Below are 20015 nucleotides of genomic sequence, written 5' to 3'. Positions count from 1 at the left end.
TGGGTGTTCTCTGTCCGAGACAGAGCAGCTCCCCACGGGCGTCTGTGGGGTGAAGGATCGTGGACACGGCCCCCCGTGGATGCGCCGCTTCCTTCCCCCCCCCCCCCCCGGCCTCTTTCTCTCCGTCTCCCCTCCCTCCTCTCCCTTCCTCCTTCCCTTCCTTTTTCCTCCTTCCTCCTCCCATCCTCCCTTCCCAGTTTCCTCCTTTCTTTGCTCCCTCCTCCCCTCCCACTTTCCCTCCCCCGCCCTCCCCTCTCCCCTCCCCCCCATCTGATGACCGCTCTGGGTGCCAGGCTCTGGGTGCCAGGCTCTGGGTGCCAGGCCCTGTACCCGGCGCAGAGACCTCATTGCCTCTTCCCTGCGGCGCTCGGGCTGAATGCAAGCAGGTGGCGGTGAGGTAGACATGGGCTGACGGGCTGTGGTCGGCATCCTGGGACCTTAGACCAAAACTCTCCTTGCGGAAGTCGTCCTGCCTCTGAAAGTAACTTGTGGAACCTGAGGACCCGGAGAGGGCGCTGCTTGCGGCCAGCAGCCCCCGCGGGGGCGAGGGCTGAGCCGGAGCGAGGGCCGCTGCAGACGGGAGCCCCGCAGCAGGACCTGCGTCCAGAGGCCCCGAGGTCCTGCCTCACCATCCTGCTCAGCCCTCTCTTTTGTGTTCGTTTTATTTTTATTTATTAAAAATTTTTTAATGTGTATTTATTTTGAGAGAGAGGCAGAGCATGAGCAGGGAGGGGCAGAGAGAGAGGGAGACACAGACTCTGAAGCAGCTCCAGGCTCGGAGCTGTCAGCACAGAGCCCAGTGCGGGGCTCGAACCCACAAACCGTGAGCTCATGACCTGAGCTGAAGCTGGACGCTGAACCCACGGAGCCGCCCCCAGTGCCCCTCTTCTGTGTTTGCTCTAAAAGAGCCTCTGGCAGGGACCTGAGAAGGAAGGGGTTTTGAGGGAAGACTTGCGGGAAAGCTGCTGAGCAGGTTCCTCGGCCCCGGGTGGGGACGGCGGCTGCCGCGTGTCACCGGTGCTGGTCCGCACCCCTCTCTGAGCCGCTGGGGCGGGCGCTGTGGACAGCACGCCCCCTTTCCTCGTCCCAGGGGCTCACCACCTTCTTTCAAGAGCATGAAGAGAGCAGCCAGCCGGGGCGTCAGCACCGATCGGGGGCCTGCGCCAGTCCCGCAGTGCCCACCTTTCCCCCTCGTCCCTCAGGGTCCCCCCGGGTCACGAGTGGCACACACTTGGGACGCTCCCACGTCTCCCTGAGTCTCCCGGGAGCAGGTGCTCAGCCTTCCTCTCTGCGTCCTCGGCCGCGCGGGGTTTGTCTGGGTCCCGCGGTCGCATTCAGGCTTCTGTCTCAGGAATGACGCTCAGGTGACGTCACCTCCTTCTGGGGCTCGGTCAGGGCAAATCCCGCGGCAGGTTTGTCCCTTCACGGAGGATGCCCGCTTAGGTCACTTGGGTGAGGGGCCACGGTCCCCTTTGTGCCCGGGAAGCCGCGTGTGGGGGCTCTACAGCAGCCACGTGGCCCCGGGCGTGCCCCGGTCTGGCGTCCGCGGCTGCCCCTCACGGGCGTTACCGTCGCTGCCGACAGTTGCCCCGTGGTGGTTTGTGTGGGAGTCCTTCGGTCGCTATTTGTTGGTTTTCCTCCGTCCTCTTTGTGCCCGTTTACATGTTTTACGTATTTTCGTCCGTGTCGGTTAGCAGGTGGCTGCTTTGTGCAGCACTTAGACATGTCGCCGTCACACATTGTAACGCTCAGGGCAAAGGTCCGAGGGCGCCCCCTCCAGCGGCAGGTGCCCCGCGGGGCTCGGCGCTCTGACCCTGATCCTCGGGCTCAGCCCCGCCCCGCCCCAGAAGGACCCTCGGCTCCTCAGGTGGAGAGCGGTGTTTAGCCACCAAGATCTGGGTGCTGGGCGTGAGCCTGCGGCCGGGGCCTCCTGTCTGGGTGCTCTTCCTGCCGTGCGGAGCCTGGGCTCAGGGTGCTCGTGGGGATCCCTCCCCCGTAGCAAGGCGGCCTCTCCCTGCACAGAAGCTCCCCGGGAGGGGGACAGGCTTATTTCCCACCCAGCGGTGGCAGCCTGGCCCCTGCTGGAGGAGGTGGCCTCCGAGCCCGCCCAGCTCCTGCCCATAAATATCTAAACGGTGGTTCAGCGTTCAGACAGGGCGTCAGTGGTAAAGATCAAGCTTTTTGATTTTTTAACATGTTTTTTTATTTATTTTTGAGAGACAGAGACAGCGAGAGCAGGGGAGGGGCAGAGAGAGAGAGGGAGACACAGAATCTGAAGCAGCTCCAGGCTCTGAGCTGTCAGCACAGAGCCTGACGCGGGGCTCGAACCCACAAACCGTGAGATCATGACCTGAGATGAAGCCGGACGCTCAATCATCTGAGCCCCCAGGCGCCTCAAGATCAAGCTTTTTGATCTTTCATCAATTTACTCAGTGAAACGTGCTCCTCCCTGTCTGTTTTCTTCCAAAATGCTGTTGGCTCCTTTTTTCATAGTTGAAAAGGGCTGCGGTTCCTCCAAAGGCAGAGCGGAGATGACGCAGGGTTTTTGGTCTCAGAAATGTACAAATGCAAATGAAAGGTTCCCGTGCCTGCCCGCAGGTGCGAGGTGCCTGTCCCGCCCAGGGACCGCGTGGCGGTGGCATCTGGCTGGCCCCGGGTGCTGCCGGCAGAAGGTTGGAGAATTTGTTGAAGTGGGATGGGCGGGGGCGGGGGCTGACGTCACAACCCCCCCAGCCAGGCTGGGCTCGGAAGCCGCCCCGCGTCCTGGGGGCTGTGGCCCCTTCCTGTCGCAAAGCGTGTCTCTTGAGCGGCTGTTGGTGAGGTCTCTTCAGGCCTGGGGGTCTGGGGGCCGAGGGGGCGGCAGAGAAGTCAAGCTCCTGGCGTGGGCGTCACACGGCAACGCTCTCTGCTCCCAGATGTATCCACGTTTGCAATATGGTCTGGCTTGTGACCAGCCATCGGTCTCTGATTCTGCATATTCTCAGCAGGGGCGTATTTAAAGCAAGGTAAAAACACCCCGAAAGGGAGGTTTAAACAGAAGCACATTGGTAGCTCCTTCAAAGGGACATCAGGGATTGGAAATCACAGACTTCGTTAAAGACAGAGAGGCGCCCACATGTGCAGTGACAGCGGCCACACCCTCTCCTCCGGGTCCTCCTCCAGCCCTGAGAACCTGTGGGTGCACGCAGCGGCTCACCCCGGACGGCCTCTGTCCAGCCTCACGGAAGCCGGAAGCCTGTCCCCTCTCCCCTCGGGGCCTGATTGGGGGGGTGTCGCACACACTGAGAAAGACTCAGCCCCGGGCTGTTCCCAGAGAACTCTGCGTCCCCTGCGTCCCCGTGGCCACCGCACCCCCATCTTGCACTTCGCTTGAGCGATGCCTTCGTGTAGGCCTTTCTGAGCGCCTGGGGTCCCTTGGGGCAGCCAGCGTGAGGCGCCCCCTCCCGCCCTGCCCTGCGGCACTCCACGCGGAGGGACGTGGAGAAGCACTGGTGTTTGAGGACGCGTCCCCTCCAGGAAGCCTGGCAGGGCCGTGACCCTCCCCCAGAGCCGGGCGTGGACTCTGCCCTCGCAAGCAGCCGGCACCTCCCCAGCCCGCGCCCGGCGTCCGCCCTGTGACATTTACAGAGCAGGTGGGGTTGTGTTTTTTTTAAACAAGGCTGTGTAAAAATCACTGCTTGCAATCTGTTTGATATTTTCCTGCAAGGTCAGGAGGCTCGCGTTAATTCACGGCAATTTCCTTTCAGGGCACAGGCCTGAATTACAAATTACAGGAGCGACTGCTTGTTTTGAAGGGAAATCCGCCTCCCCGTCACCCCCTGCCCCCCGCTGCAGCCTCAGCCCCAGGAGGCGGTGCCGGGCCAGGACACCACCCTTCTTCAGCTCCGGGGCTGGGGCCGAGGGGGCTTCAGACAACTGGGTCACTCTGGGCCTCCCTGGGCAGAGGGCGGGGGCGGCACTGACGTCTGAGAGAGCGATGCGTCCCTTTGGATTTTAGGGCCAAGACAGGGCCCCTGGGGCACACGGCCTGTGTGTGCTGGTGGCAGGGCCCTGCCCCGTCAGTCTCCGCGGGAGGCTTCCTGCTGAGCCCACAGCCCAGGGAAGCGAGGGGCTCACGCTGAACAGGGGGCTGTGTCCAGTGGGAGAAGGCAGTTCTCTGTGGGGCCCGGACAGGGACCGGCGGGGTGCTTGCGGGTGCCCGGGCAGGGATGCGCGAAGGCAATCGGCAGCCTCGGGGCCGGTGGGCACGCGCCCAGGGACAGCTTGCCAGAGACGCCCCCCCCTTCTGATGCCAAGGGAGCGGCTGCTGTGCTCGGCCCATGTCCCCCCGCCCCCCGGGTCTCCCTGAGCCGCCGACCGCTCCCCCAGGCTCTGCCCACACTTGCCTGTGTGTCTTCACGCCAGGCTCCCTCGGTTCCGTCACGTGCTCTGTGCAGCCCCGTCTCCGCAAGAGCGAGGAGCCAGTCCTGGTTCGTCCCTGATTTGGATTATCCTGAGCCCAGGGCCCCAGCCGTGGGGGGGGTGGGGGCTGCCCCTGCTGCTGTGGCGCCCACGACCCTCGACCCTCGTTTGGGGGGGCAGCTGGGCCTCAGACCCTCCCGTCGAGGCCGTTGTCTCCTTCATGCCGCTCAGGACGGGAGCACCACCCCCTCTCCTGGCTTCCCGTGGGTGGAAGGGACTCCCGGTGCTGACCCCAGCGGGCCCAGGACACGGCAGGAGGAGCTGGTGGCCACGGGGGGTCCGTGGCTGGGTCCCCTTTGCCACCCCCGCCGTCTGCCCGCGGCTGCAGGAGCTGGCTCTGCACCAGGATGTGCTCCCCGCAGCGGGAGGTGCTGACAGGAAGCCGCTTCTCAGCTCGGAGCCCTCCCAGCAGCCCCGGGGGGCCGAGAGGAGGGACATGATGGCCGTACCTACAGGCCCGACACGCAGACGCTGAGGCCTGCGGGGTCCTGGGGAACGAGGGGCGGCGGGTGGCAGCGGCCCGGCCCCCTGAGCCGCAGCCCTGGGGGTGGGAGGGTACCTGCCCCCAACCAGGACCACCTGCATCGATCGGTTGTGTGGGAAATAAACGTCCACTGCCCCCCAGCCCACCCCCGGTGCCTGGCGGGGCGCGGGAGCCGGCCTGACGCTTCCGTCCCTCTCCGGTTTCGTCCCGACCGTCAGCAGCTCACCGCGAGCGGGGCCTCCAAGCCACGCGTCCAGGGAGATCCACGGGGTCCGCGCTGCGGCGCGCCCGCTGTTCAGAGTGGGTGCAGGGTCCTCACCGTGCACCTCCGTACGCAGCAGAAATCACCGTGCATGTTCTGTTTCTGTTCACAGTTACAGTAATTCCGGGTTCTCCCTCGATTAGTCGAGTAGCGTTTATCCGTCGTAGGAAGTAGTTGAGGGTCGTCAATCGCCTGCAGAGATACCCCGTCGAGGCCGTCACGGGGACATGCGTGTTCATGAGCTTGAGTCTCATTCTGTTGAGATAGTTGGGAAACGCTGCTTAAAAGGTTGACTGTGTTTTGCAGGGATATTGCTTGTTTCTGTTTTCTTTGTCTATGCTTACCCGCGTCCTTTCTGTGGGCGGCGCATGCGCGGTGTGCGGCAGTCTGCGGGGGGGTGTGGGTTCCGTCACATCCATTATTATTATTTTTTAAATTAATTATTTTTAACGTTTATTTTTTGAGAGAGAGAGAGAGAGAGAGAGAGAGAGAGGGAGCTCGAGTGGGGGAGGGGCAGAGAGAGGGAGACCCAGAACCGGAAGCAGCTCCAGGCTCCGAGCTGTCAGCACAGAGCCCGACGCGGGGCTCGAACCCACGGACTCTGAGACTCTGACCCGAGCTGAAGCCGGACACTAAACCGACAGAGCCCCGCAGGCGCCCTGGCCATCTCATGTATGATTTCCCTTCCAGATAAACTTACAGAGAAAAACCTGTTGTTGGGGCATTGGTGATGCCTGGGGTCCGACGCCTCGCACAGAGCCGTTGGCGCTCCTGTCAGAGGGCACACAGCGTGCTTTCTCCCCTCTTCCCTCGAGGCCCCTGAGGACACGGTGTGGTCTGTTATTCCTTATTATAGAAAAGTTAGAAAGTCAACACGTGTCCACATTACGGGCATAATAATTAGTGATCTGTGCACTCCGTGGTCGCCTCTGCCAGGATGTGGACGGTGCCCTGGAGTCCGCAAGTACTCGGCGCTAAGTGTGTGCGTGCGCACGCGCGCGTGCGAGTCCCGAGAGCCACATTGGCTGAGGCTGGTCCCCGGACCCAGAGGCGGCAGTGGGTGCTGTCGGCCAACGGCAAACCCCAATTTCACTCTGCTGGGGCTGGAGCACCCGTCTGGGTCGCCTTCAGACCCGGAGTCAGGGGGCCCCGGGGCCCGGCTCTGTGAGTTTGAGTTGTGCGAGTGTCCAGTGACTCATTCAAACCTGCAGCTGGTTTTTGTTTTTTCCCCTCTCGTTCTTGAGTTGATGACCAACTGTACTTTTGTACAGTTTTCTGTTTTGAACACAGTACCCCCCTTTCATACTTCCTCATTTGGAGCCCCAAGCTCGGGGCCCCTGGGGGGCTCAGTTGGTTAAGCATCTGACTCTTGATTTCAGCTCAGGTCACGATCTCACAGTTTGGGAGTTCAAGCTCTGTGTCAGGCTCTGTGCAGGGACCCTGCTTGGGATTCTCTCTCTCTGCCCCTCCCCAGCTTCTCTGGTAGTGAGAGGTGGAATCTTCAGTGGGACATCGTGCCTCGGGGCCTTTGCACATGCTGTGCTCTCTGCCTGGGACTCTGTGTCTCAGCCAACTGCTCCTCATCACTCCAGTCTTCACCATGAGACACCTCCTCCAGGAGGCCTGCCTCGCCCACCCACCCCTTCCTCCCACACCTTCTGGTGCGGTTTTCCTCTCCGCGCACGGGTGAGCTGGCCTGGTCCAGTTCTCTGGATGTCTGTGACCTGCACTCCCAGGGCCCGGCCGCTAGTCCCGAAGAGGAAACTCCCGCACGTGGCTGCCTGCCGACGGGCGCCGACCTCGCGCTCCGAGTGGACCTTCTTCCTCTCAGCTCGGCGGGTGGTCCCCGGGCTTCCTCGCTGTGCAGCGTGACCGCTCCCGCGGGGTCCTCTTGTCTGCCGCTGCCGTGCCCTCGCCTCGTGCTGATGCCCGGGGACCGTCCGCAGGGCTGATGATGGCCGTGATCACAGGACTCACGGTGAGGCCGTCACCACCAGGATTAAGTGTGTTAAATAGCACCTAGCACTTAGGACACGGATGTCACGTCAGTTGATGTTGGCTGTTCAGAGACACGTTATCCGTCCCAGGACAGTCTGACTTCTAGGGCTCCGGGCAGAGGGCGGCCTCCCTGCAGGTCGGGGTGCCCTTGGGGCACCTGGATAGGGGACCATCTTCTCTCTCACAATCAGACTTTATCTTGAATTTATCTAAAACATGTCTTATTCGTTGTAAGAACACCGAACGTGAGATCTGCTTCGGAACAGAGTTTCCAGTGCACCACAGTCGTCCACGCCAGGGCCCCCGTGTTCACAGCCGACCTCCCGAACTCACGCCTCCTGCACGGCCGACCCAGGACGGAGTGCAGACGTGAGCCACGCACGTGCGGCGGCTGGTCTTTGAGGAGGGGGCCGGGGCCACACGATGGGGGAAGGGCAGCCCTTGCCCCACAGTTGTTGGGAAAACTGGATCCGACGTGCACAGGGAACTGGACCCTCACCCACAGCGTGGGTCAAGACCAAGTCAAAATGCCTGGAAGACATCAAGGCAAGGCCACGAGCTGCCGAAGTCCTGGCGGAAAACGGGGCGCTCGATGACAGTGGGCTCGGTGGTGATGCCCACCGGCCCTTGTTGGGGCACCAAGGCGGGGCCGTGGGGTGCAGTGGTCAGACGCAGCACCGACTCTGGGCTGCTCTGTTTGGGAGCCTGGTGCCTCAGCCGTGGGGACAGGTGGCCCCTCCGCACAACCTTCGCTGTGGACACTCCCCTCCGGGTTCCTGGGGGCCCCCCCCGCCGCGGAGCGGTCATGCGGAGAGAGTCTGCTCACGTGTGACTCCCTTTCCAGTGCTCTGCAGCAGAGTCCCCCTCCGTGTTCCCCGGGACTCCAGGACCGGCAGAGCCCAGTCTTTCCGTTTGGTGCTCCAGTTAGTTCCCAGGCGCTCATGGGTGCCTCCCGGCCCGCGGGGCCGGTTCGGGGGAAGGAGCTGAGCGCAGCACTCATGGTGCAGGAGGAGGGAGGGGCGGCCGGAGTCGGGTCCAAACACCAGGTGGCATGCGGTCAGGCTGCGTGTCCAGGAAGTCGTCGTGGGGGAGCTGCCCCCAGGCCCCGGAGGCCTGTCCCCTGGGCGAGATCTGGCTGACCGCTCAGCTGTCTGTCTCGGAGACGGCAAAGCCCAGAGCGGGAGTCGGGAACGCGTCAAGCGGTTGTAATGACCTTGTAATGGTGATGCGGCCTCGGGAAGGGGCTCGAACAAACCGCCAGGGCCTCGCGGCGGCCCGGTAAAACGGCGGCTCTTTCCGCGTTTGCGGAAGGTCCCCTGGGGCCGGGAGGGGCTGCGCCCCGCGGGGCGGCTCCCCGTCTCCGCGCCTCATGCTTGGAAGTTTGCTGGGATTAAATTTTCAAGGCAATTGTTCCAGAGGCCGTGTCAGGTATCTCTCACGTATCAGAAAAGAAATTTTATTTTTATTTTTTATAAATTTTTAATGTTTATTTTTGAGAGAGAGAGACAGAGTGTGAGCAGGGGAGGGGCAGAGAGGGGGAGACACAGAATCTGAAGCAGTTTCAGACTCTGAGCTGTCAGCACAGAGCCCGACGTGGGGCTCGAACCCACAAACCCGTGAGATCGTGACCTGAGCCGAAGTTGGACGCTCACCCGACTGAGCCCCCCAGGCGTCCCCCCAAAATTCTACTTTTCTCTGGAAACGCTGGCAGTGGGAGTGACCTCCTTTCCCGCCACCCTCTGCTGGCCGTCTGGTGTGCGGGCGGTGGTGAGGCCGCGGGCCGCAGGCTCAAACCCGGGTCCCCCGCCCCGCAGGCTGTGCGACGTGCCAGGTGAGCGGCTTCTCTGTGCCTCGGTCCTCACCTGTCGGGAACTGCGGTTCAGCCGATGCTCCGGGTCAGAGGCTTAGAACAGGGCTGGGTGTAGAATAGGGGCTCGGGTGTGAGCTGCTGTTGTTAACACCAGTAGTTAGTAAGTCACATTAAAACAGAGTCACATTTCTGAAGTACTTTTATTTTAGAAAGTAGCTTCATACTTTACTTTTTTACTGTTTACTTATGGGGGGGGGAGAGGCAGCCTGTGAAGCAGCTCCAGGCCCCCAGCTGTCCGCGCACAGCCCGATCTGAGCCAACCTCGGACGCCCAGCCGCCGAGCCCCGGTGCCCCGGGAACTCCGCACTGTGAAGTTCAGTTTGGGAACCAAGAAGGGACTGGGCTGCCGGAAAGCTGCCTGTGCAGCCGAGGTGTCTGCGTGTGGCTCGTCTAGGTCCGTTCGTGGGGAGGTCAAGGTCACGGAAGGTGGCCAGTCTGACAAGACGGCTCCTGAGCGGTAAGCGCGTTTAATTCAGCGCGAGGCGCTGCTCCGGGCCCCGAGCACAGGGACGCACCGTCCCCGGGGTGGCCCTGCTCTCCTGCTCTTCAGAGCCTTTTCCTCTGGGCGACGGTGAGGTTCCCGAAGGCGGGCTCCTTCCCCCTGGTCCCTCAAGGCCGAGCCGGTTAGGATCTGGAGAAAGCGCGAGAAAGCCCCCCGAGGGGGCAGCCCACAGACACGGCGGGCTCCCGCGATGGGTCAGCCATTCGGGCTGGCGGGTATGGGGGGGGGGCAGAGCGAGCGAGGCGCGCACGGGCCTCGAACCCGGGGCGGAGACGCGGGCCGCGAGGAGGCGCCCTTGCGCACCGCCGGTGTCCAGGCCTGCCCGCGTCTCCGGCTCCGGAACTCCGTCACCGGCTTGCTCTCTAGGGGGGGGTGACAGCCTCACTGCCTTCCCCGGGGAGGCGTCTGCTCTCAGCTTTCAGTTTTCACGTGTCGGTGTCTGTCATTCACAGCCAAGTGGAAGCACGAGAGAATGAACTCGTTTACGCGGCAGCTGGTTAGGACGCCCTGTCCGGGGGCCCGGGAGGTGGCCGCGAGCAGAGTCCTCCCAAGCCCTCGCCCTCGGACAGCGGGTCCCCCCCCAGCACGTCCGGATGAGCTCAACGTGGCAAAGAGGAAGAAATCCATGGACACCACGGCCCCGGGTGGTGTAGACGCTTGCCGTCCACACAAGGATAGCAGCTTGGTGGCGGGGTACTTTGGAGACAGTTTTAATTTTTTAATTTTATTTATTTAGTTTTTAAATGTTTATTTTTGAGAGAGTGAGCACAAGCGGGGGAGGGGCGGGGGGAGCGCCCCCACTACAGGAGGGGCAGAGAGCGAATCCCAAGCAGGCTCTGTGCTGACAGCATGGAGCTGACATGGGGCTCGAACCCGTTAACTGTGAGATCATGACCTGAGCCCAAACCGAGAGTCGGGACACTGAAGTGACTGAGCCCCACAGAGGCCCCTGGAGTCCGTTTTTAAAAAAATTATTTTTTTAAAACGACAAGTTGTGGATTTACAGAAAGGTTGATCAGAAAGTGAGACGCCTGTACTTGCTGTCCCTGCCCCCCACAGCCTCGCCCCTGTGCACAGCGGCTGGGGCCTGCGTGCACCTGCTACACTTCAGGAGCCGGTATGGGCACGTTGTTACTAAGGGGGGCTCGCTCGGGCCGGCCCTTCTGTGGGCTCGGACAGATGCATGATGACGTGTGTCTCCTATCACAGTGTCCGCAAAGTCGCTTCGCTGCCCCGACCCCCCTGTGCTCATCCCTCGCTCTCCCCCCGGCCCTGCAAACGCTGATCTTTGTGTCCATAGTTGCACCGTTTCCAGAATGCCTTGGAGGTTGAATCATCCACGACGGAGCCTCTTCAGACTGGCTTCTCTCACTTAGTAACGTGCACTCGTGGTTCTTCCACGTCTTTTCATGGCCTGAACAGACACCGACCGCCTCAGGGCATTTGCACCGAGGTCCCAGCTCACTCTTACCCATCAGGACTGGTTCGGATCAAGTGTTTTATGTCTTTTCTCCCAGTGAATAGTGCCGAGAAGACTGACAAATCCTCATCGTCATTAATTTCAGGATTCCTTCTCCGAGCCCCAAAGCTTCTGTTAGAATTAATGTCACTCTTATTACATGATCTCAGGGTAGGGTTTATGTTGTCATATTTCACGTTTAGTGGGACTGCTTCTTGAGCTAACTAATTATGTAATGAATTACACCAAAATATTGTGGTTTCTCCAGTGTAATACGCTATTTTATTTTTTTAAGTTTATTATTTCTTTTGAGAGAGTGAGTGGGGGAGGGGCAGAGAGAGAGAGAGAATCCAAACCAGGCTCCAGGGTCTGAGATGTCAGCACAGAGCCTGATGTGGGGCTCAAACTCAAGAGCTGTGTGATCATAACCTGAGCTGAAACCAAGAGCTGGACCCTTAATCGACTGAGCCACCCAGGCGCTCTGTAAAACACCGCCCATCCTGCAGAGTTGGCGGGAGCCTCTGGGCAGCTGCGGCCCGAGGACAAGGGGCTGTGTCCATGGGAGCGTCGTTCCCAGGACGGGGTCCCAGCTGCAGGGGTGAGGGAGCAAGAGAGGAAGGGGTGTGAGGCAGGTCTGGAGTGGAGGAGGGGGGGGATGGTTGGTTCTGAGGCTTCGTGTGGCTGAGAGACAAAGACAGCAGATGAAACGCAGGTTTTATAATCCTGAGGAGATGCTGCCAGGGGGCTGGAGCCGTGGCAGCAGCGAGAAGTAAGAGATCACCTCTGCCAGGAGGGCCACCCGGGGAGATTGCCTCCGTGGGGGGAGGGGGTGGGGGAAGAGGGGTTCTCGGGGAGATGGCCTCTGCCGGTGGTGCAGTGGTGCGGGGGGGTGCCCGGGGAGATCACCTCCTCTGGGAGAGGGGGGTGCCCGGGGAGATCACCTCCTCTGGGGGGGACATTCCCGGGGAGGTCACCTCCTCTGGGGGGGACATTCCCGCGGAGGTCACCTCCTCTGGGAGAGGGCGGTTCCCCGGGGCTGTCGCCTCCGCTGGGGGTGATGCCTAGGGAGTCAGTGCCGCCGGACCCCCTCCCGTCCTGGTCCTCCGTGACTGAGTCAGGCCCTTCTTTGGATTCTATAACTTCTTAATTAATGCCATTATTTCCTGACGCTGGGGCTCCCCGTTACCGCGATCGCGCCTCTGGAGCCCTGAACCAGGGACGCCCTCGGTGAGGCTGGACGACTCCTCCTGCTTCCTGTCCCTGAGGTTTTCCTGCTGCTTCCCCAGCATCGCTGCCGCTGTCTCTCCACTGTGCCCGCCTCTGTCACTGGAGCGGCGCTGCCCCCTCGCTCCTCCCCCACCACACCCCCCCGTGGGTCATTCCCCCTCCGTCCTGGGACCTGCGGCGAGTGTGTGGAGGGGAGACCCAGGCAGAGACGTCGAGGCAGAGAGGCTGTGTCCTCTAACAGTGCCTGTTGTCAAAACACAACTCTGCCAGTGGCCCTGGAAGCCGTGCCCTTTTTATCTGCGTGACTCATCATGACAGACGTGCCCTGTGCTGAGCAGTTCCCGTTTGGAGATTGAATTACCGTCCTATTCAGCTCACACAAAGCAGTTCCTGGCCGGCCCGGCAGCCCATGAATAAGTCATAGCCCTCCGGCTGGGTCCCGAGCGCGGGCCTGGGAGGCGCAGGGAGGCCGGGCTCCGGGGCATTGAAGCGGGTGCGTCTGCGTGCGGGTGGCCCCGGCGACGGCGCGTGACCCGCCGGAGCACGACCCCCGGCGTCTTGTAAGTCCCGCCGCTGGGCTGGGGGTGGACTGAGGGGCTCGTGCGGCACGGCTGAGCCCGCGAGGCAGCAGGCCAGCCTCCCGCAGGCGCCGGCGGACAACGCAGTGCCCTCGTGCGCTGGGAGACCTCGGGGTTTGTCACAAGCCCGCGCGAAAGCTGCTGGGTCTTGGGTGTCACTTAGATGACCGCCGCTCCCCTGGGCTGTTTTGTTCCGATCCGGTCCCAGCCCGGCGTCAGGCTAGGAAGGACCCTCCGCACCAAGGGCCCGGTCCCGGTGGGCTGAGCAGGACGGAAGGCAGAGCGAGGTCCCCTTGCTGCGGGCTCGGGCGCCCCGCCGGCTCTCTCACGCTCAGCCTCGCTCCCTCCAGGGACCTGTTTCTCTTGGAGCTGAGGTCCCTTTTTCCTCGGCTACCCATCCCGTAATTGACGCTAAAAACAGCTTGTTTTCAAAGTTACAATGTCTCCAGTGGAAAATTTCACTCTTGCTTTGTATTAGATGTTTGGGCAGTGTTGGGTTCCAATTTTTTTTTTAATTTTTTAATGTTTTATTTATTTTTGAGACAGAGATGGAGCCCGAGAGGGGGAGGGGCAGAGAGAGAGAGAGAGAGAGACACACACACAGAACCTGAAGCAGCTCCAGGCTCTGAGCTGTCAGCACAGAGCCCAACACGGAGCTCGAACCCACGAACCGTGAGATCGTGACCTGAGCCGAAGTCGGACGCTTGACCGCCTGAGCCCCCCGGGCGCCCCAGTGTTTTCCAAGTCTTTAAGCCCAGCTAATGAGACGAGGCTCAGTTAGCGTTGTGAGGCCTTTACATGATGAATGCCAGTAGATGTCGAGCACAATTGTGGCGTTTTCAGTGTGTAGATGTCCAATATTCATTGAAATAATAAATGTGAACGTGTCACTAAGCGCATGCTTACTGAATTCCTTTTCAACTTTAGCATGTAGGGAGGAGCTCGTAGTAAATATTTGGTTGATGTGAACTGATTTATTCCTAATGTTAAGTAGCGAGAACCGGATCTTCCCTCCTGACCTAAGAGTTTATCTGTGCTCCGTGATGAACATGGTTACGGGCCGAGCAGGTGGGCGGCGATTTATGTTGCTGGTGTCTGAGGTGGCACCGTCCAGCGCGCCTCAATAAGTCCCTGCCTTTCTTCCCTCTCTGCTCAGCAGTCTGTTAATTACAACTTTGTATGAAGTGATAGATGAGTTCTCTGTTCAATTTTCCTTCAGACATTAGAGTCGGTTACGCACAATCCCTCAAAGGCATCATCTTGCTGGACCACTTTTGAATTAATAATAATCGTACCTCACATGTAACCAGAGAGGGGAGTTCTTCATGCTTCGGGAGCGGCGGTGCGTTCTCCATCAGCCCGCTCAGATGCAGAGGTGGGGGACCCCCCTGGTCCCCTGGAGCAGGGCCGGGAGGAGGCCAGGGAGCAGCGGGGGGAGGGCGGCTGAGGCTGCAGAGCCCCTGGGCCCGGAAAGACGGACGGAGAAAAAGAGGTGGATTCACTTGGTCTCTGCCGAGAGCACCAAAAATCACTAAGTGCAAAGAGAGGGTGCGGATTATTGTCCTACCTAAAATTTTGATTCCTTTTTATAGCATTAGAGAATATTTTTCATAACTTGCAACTTATCACACTTTTCCACATTCTTATTTTGAAATGTTATCCTTAACCATTCCCCTGAGAGAACATGATTCCTTAGGGGGACGAGAAAGGGTGTGGGTGGGCGGCCGTGAGGCCGTGGGTGACCCGTACCAGGAGGAGGTCACACGTGTGTGATGTTCTTTCCCTGGGGGGGGGGGCGGGGCGCAGGAGGCCTCTGTGCTCTGACTTGGTTTCCATTCTCTCCACGCACTTGCACGCGGAGACCTCCCCATGTTCTCGTTGCTCATTGTGGTCCTTCCCACAATGCAGCCGGGGGGTCAGAAATGCTACATCGGCGATTTTAGGAGGCGTGTTGATATCTTATGAAAAGATGTTATATGATAAACTTGTTTCATGTAAGAGAAGAGACATAAGCGTGTCGAGTAAGTTCATGTGATTCTATAGGATTTCCTTCGAAACCAGATTCATACACAAAGACTTCAGTGAGTTTCCAAAGTAGGCGTAAGCTTGCCTGGTTTTTTTTGTTTTGTTTTGTTTTAGTTTAGCTTCAACTGCATGTTAAAATTTAAAGTGCACAAACCCAATTTAAAAATTCAGTACTGGCCAAATTTCCCACCTTGTCCATTTTACTGCCCAGTTCCTTCACGCTCCTTTTTCTTGTTAAAATTTTTTTTAATGTTTATTTATTTTTGAGAGAGAGAGAGAGAGACAGAGCAGGGAGGGAGACACAGAATGTGAAGCAGGCTCTAGGCTTCGAGCTGTCGGCACAGACCCTGACGAATCCACAAACCACAAGACCATGACCCGAGCTGAAGTTGGACACTCAGCCAATTGAACCACCCAGGCACCCCCCCTTCACTCTCCTTTTAATACATCTATTAATTTCTTTAAATTACCCCAGTAATCCTAAATAATATGCCTGCTCTGCTGTTGTTGACTGATCAATTTTCATAGTTAAAACGAGCACTTGCTGTTCTGGGAGATAAGTGGTTCTCAAGCGGGGGCGACTTTTCCAAGAGTCACGCCTGAGATGTTTTTATTTGTCACAGCTTGGGGGTGTGGGTTATGCTACTGGCATCTGGTGGGTAGAGGTCAGGGATGCTGCTAAGTACCCTACAATCCACAGGACGCCCCCACTCTAATGCATTATCTAACCCCAAATTCTATAGTGCTGGGGTTCAGAAGTCCTGTGGTAGATGAAGATTTAGTTCTTTTAGACACCACCCCCAACATACACATATAGTGTAATTGCTACTTTAGTTAAGTCAATAATGAGTGTTTACGTTATTATGTGTGTGTATATATACATATACATATATATGTAATTTGTTTCTTAATGAGAGTTGACTATTTTTGAAAGTTCATTCATTTGAGATAGGGAGAGAGGGACAGAGAGAGAGAGAGAGGGAGAGAGAGAGAGAACGTGAGCAGGGGAGGGGCAGAGAGAGAAGGAGGGAGAGAAAAATCCTAAGTAGGTTCTATGCTCAGTGCAGAGCCTAAGGGCTTCATCCCACAAACCATGAAATCATGACCTGAGCTGAAGTCAAGAGTTGGATGCTTAACTGACTGACTCTGCTACCCAGATTGCCCTGTATGTATTGTTAACTAGAACCAGTTAGTGACTGTGATTACATCTTTCCTTGTGTAGCTTTTTGCTTTTCCTGGAGTTATTAATTGCCTCACTTTTTAATGGAGCCATTTACAATCCACATCCTGAGAAATCTTTCCTAGTTCTTTGACATATCAAAAACTGTTTTCAAGTCTCCTTTTTCACATGATACTTTACTTGTAAAACCCTCTGTCTTCTTGCTCCAAACTGTTACTCAAGCTCTGAGGCTCAACTGTGACCCTGGAGTTTTTCTTTGTCACTGTTCAGTAGGATCTACTGTTTCTTAGATTCTATGGCTTTTTCTCTTACGTTTCCCCCACCTGTTTTACTGAAGCATATCCTCTAGTAATTTCCTAGGAAAGAACACATTGGAAGTAAATGTTATGATTTTTCACATATATGGCAATCTCTCCTTTCCCCTCCCACCTGATCAACTGCTTCTTGGGTATAAAGAATCTTAGGGGTACCTGGGTGGCTCAGCTGGTTAAGCATCTGACTCTTGATTTCAGCTTAGGTTATGATCTCACAGTCATGAGATTGATCAAGACCCACATTGGGCTCCATGCTAGGCGTGGAGCCTATTTAAGATTCATTCTCTCTCTCTCTGTCCCTCTCCCCTACTCATGCTCCCTCTCTCTTAAAAAATAATCTTAAATTGGAAACAATATTCAGTCAGACTTTTAAAGACATCCTGCTGGCTTCCAAGATTGCTGCTGAGAATTTGATGTCCTAACCTATTTTTGTTCCTTTTAAGAATTTCACCTCTCCACGCTGTCTCTCTGTCTCTCTTCCTGGAGGTATTTAAGATCTTTTCTTTATCACTCGTCTTCTCAAATTTCATGATGCTCTTTGGTGTGAGACCCTCTTCCACATCTCCCATTTAAGTTAAATTCCATTTTAGCAACTATCTTTTTCATCTGCAAGAATCCTTTCTGTCCTTTGTTGTTTCTTCCATAGCATCTTGTTCTCTTTCTGTTTGTAAAGTTTGGTTGCCTGCATCATTTCCTTCTTCTGGGCTTTATTTTTGTAAACTTAGATTATAATCCATATTGGGAGTGGTTTTAGTGTTGTGAGTGATCTTTGCTTGGTATTTGGTTTTGCAGGAATGTTTGGACGGCTCGGCGGATGTCAGTGGGGCCTCTCTGTGGTCAGCTCACTCACCACTAATGGCAGGGAGCGGGGCGTTTTGTGGTGGGTGTTCCTAATGTCATCGTAGGAGGGTTTTGTTTGTGATTATTTTCTACGCAAATGAAATTTCCAGTCTCCTGCCTAGTTTGGGGGCCGTGGGGGGCATGTGCAACTACCTGTGTCATGCATGTGGCCTCGGGGGGGTCTCCCCAGGCAGGTGCTTGTTGTGGGGCTTCACTGCCCTGCGCTGCACCTGCTCCCTCTGGGTCCCGACTCTCTCATAATGGCCTCAGGAAATGAGACTCTAGCCTCCTGTCTAGACAGCTCCCCCTCGTATCTTGTCTGCACATCGTTCTAAATCTTATTAAAGTCTAGCTTCAATAAAGTTATACATGCATGTGCTGGCCTCCCCTGTCAGACTGCGGGTCCTGGAAAGATTCGATCTTATTTACATTTTGGGCTAACAACTGCCAGGAACTTGATAGGGACTCAGAAAATGCCTACAGCTTGGAAATAAATTGAATTTTGCTCATACAGGCTGCCTTCCAGTTCCAGAGTTCAGGCTGAAGCCCAAGTTACTTCAAAGTGATCTTCCCCCACCCACGTGGTTACTCTGAACACTGGGCACTTAGAGACTTCTGGATAAAACCTAAGATATTCAACCTCTCATTTTATTCTGTGGTTCTAGGAGGCTGAAAAAACATCTTAACAAAACAAGAGAGATGCGAAAGGACTCCTAATATTTTGATTGTTTATGTCAGTTGAAGGTCTGCTGAACTCTGAGCATTTCTATTTTTAAATATTTGGTGGTAAGACGGGAATTTCTGGAGGCTGCTTCAGGCAGCGTGCTCATCGGCTTTGATATTGATTTTTATTCATTAATTTGACTTATGGCAACACTTGTCCTAATCCACAGGGCGTCAGTCATGTTTCTATAGTCAAGGCAGTGTCCGCAGTGAGCCTGGATGACTCGCCGTCTCCGTTCTGTCCCTCGTTGCCGTCAGCCAGCGGCGTTTCACACTCACACAAGGGGGGATCGCTGGCCCTGGCCGCAGTTTCTCTTGGCACCTTCGGGAGCTTGGAATCTGAGAGCAGCGCGGAAGGTTTGCGCAGGCTGCGCGTGTGGTTTTGCCCAGTTCTGCCCCCGGAACTTTGGTTGAAGGGGAAGCAAAGTGCGAGGCTGGGAAGGCCACGCCCTCAGGGTCACGGACCAGAAAGCGACAGCGTGGTCCCTGAGTTTCCTCGCACCTTAGGTGCAGACGAGGCCGAACGAGACAGAAAAACCAATGTCTAGCCATTCTTTTGTGACAGAAGATCATAGACTTTTTTTTTTTTTTACAGTTTAGAGATGACCCGTCATACCTGACGCCTGCGGGTCCAGAAGACGAAGTTGATCAGATCCAGCCTTTGGAGGATCCACTTGGGAATTTCCCACTCTGTGTCCTGAGACTAGGAGCCTAGTGGGGACTTTGTGGTGAGTTGTCCTTTCTTCCGGCCGAGGCGCCACCCGCTGTGCCAGTTGGGGGCTGTGTCCATTCCTTCCTTGTTTAATGGACTATTCAAGATGTGCTTACCGATGCCAGTTCTGTGAGGGCTCCTTGGGGACGGCCGGACGGTGGGCAAAGCAGATGTCGGTGCCCTTGTGCAGATTAGCCGTGTCATGAGGGGAGAGCCGTGTCAAAGGCCCGGAGGCCAGGAAGAGCTGCATGCATGGAAAGTGCTCATCTAGATGCAGGTGGGGAGGGGCAGGCAGGGGCCCCTCATCCACGGCCTGAAAGGCTGTGGACACGGCGCTCACAGCCCACGAGCGGCGGACAGATAGCAGGGGCAGATTTTAGGGAGGAGAGTGACAGGCTCCAATTTGCCTTCTAGAAAGATCACACCAGATTGGGAGTGGGGATGGGGGCAGCCCGATGCCGAGGAGCGTTCGGAGGCTGCCGTGTGGCCGGGGTGAGTGGCAGTGGGGGCTCGGACCGGGTGAGGACGCTGCCGGCTTCTCCTGGGTGGGGCGGCGGGTCTGCCTGTCACTGTGACGGCTGAAAGGGAAGGGACGTGAGAAGCGGATTTCAGGTGGAGCCCGCCCAGCGGAGGGAGCACCGCGTCCTCAGAGGAGGGAGATTGGAAACGCAGCGTGTTGGTGGGTGAGGTCCAGACTCCGTGCTGCACGGAGCCTCAGTTTCGAGCTCGGCTTGCACCTAAGCACGGGAAAGTTAGCAGGTGGCCGAGTCCAGAATTCAGGAGAGAAATCTGGGCTGGCGCGCTCACGGTCCTATGCCCTGTTTGGTTTGAGGGTTCCCGTGCGGAGGCGTGATGTAAACACAGGGCGGCGGGTCGCGTCGTGTCAGCAGGGGAGGACTTTACGGGGAAGGGTGATGGCTGCTGCTTTCTGCAGACGGCTCCCCGCGGCACGTGGCTGCCCGGGCGCTGGCTGCCGTGGCTGGTGGCAGGCGCTCTGCGCTTGAAGCAGAAGGTGAACCAGCTAGACCTGTGGGAGCCTGTGTGGGCTTTGTACTGGGGTTGGTCCTGATCAGAAAATGGGTCTGAGTCTCGTATTCCGGTAGACAGGATGGTAGTGAAGGTGGTGATGGTGGACATGGTAATAATGGGGGTGATGGTAGTGATGATGATCGTGGTGGTGATGATGGTGGTGATGGTGGTGATGGTGGGGGTGTGATGGTGATGGTGGTGATGATGGTGGTGATGGTGGTGATGGTGATGGTGGTGATGGTGATGGTGGTGATGGTGGTGGTGGTGGTGGTGGTGGTGGTGATGGTGGTGATGGTGATGGTGATGGTGGTGATGGTGGTGATGGTGATGGTGGTGATGGTGATGGTGGTG

At 57.5% G+C, this 20015-nt stretch overlaps 1 long non-coding RNA gene across 1 annotated transcript in view; it reads left to right on the top strand.

Moving 5' to 3' along the window:
• LOC115277585 overlaps positions 1–20015 on the top strand; it is a 91025-nt gene that overhangs the window by 17863 nt on the left and 53147 nt on the right. The window contains exon 2 of the long non-coding RNA XR_003902427.1: positions 18519–18651. This is a non-coding gene — a long non-coding RNA (uncharacterized LOC115277585). The remainder of the gene's footprint in view (positions 1–18518; positions 18652–20015) is intronic.

Source organism: Suricata suricatta, chromosome 14 (genome assembly GCF_006229205.1).
Source record: "Suricata suricatta isolate VVHF042 chromosome 14, meerkat_22Aug2017_6uvM2_HiC, whole genome shotgun sequence".
In the NCBI taxonomy this organism is placed as follows: Eukaryota; Metazoa; Chordata; class Mammalia; order Carnivora; family Herpestidae; genus Suricata; species Suricata suricatta.
The sequence above is the reverse complement of the archived record's forward strand: the minus strand, read 5'-3'. Positions and strand labels throughout refer to the sequence as shown.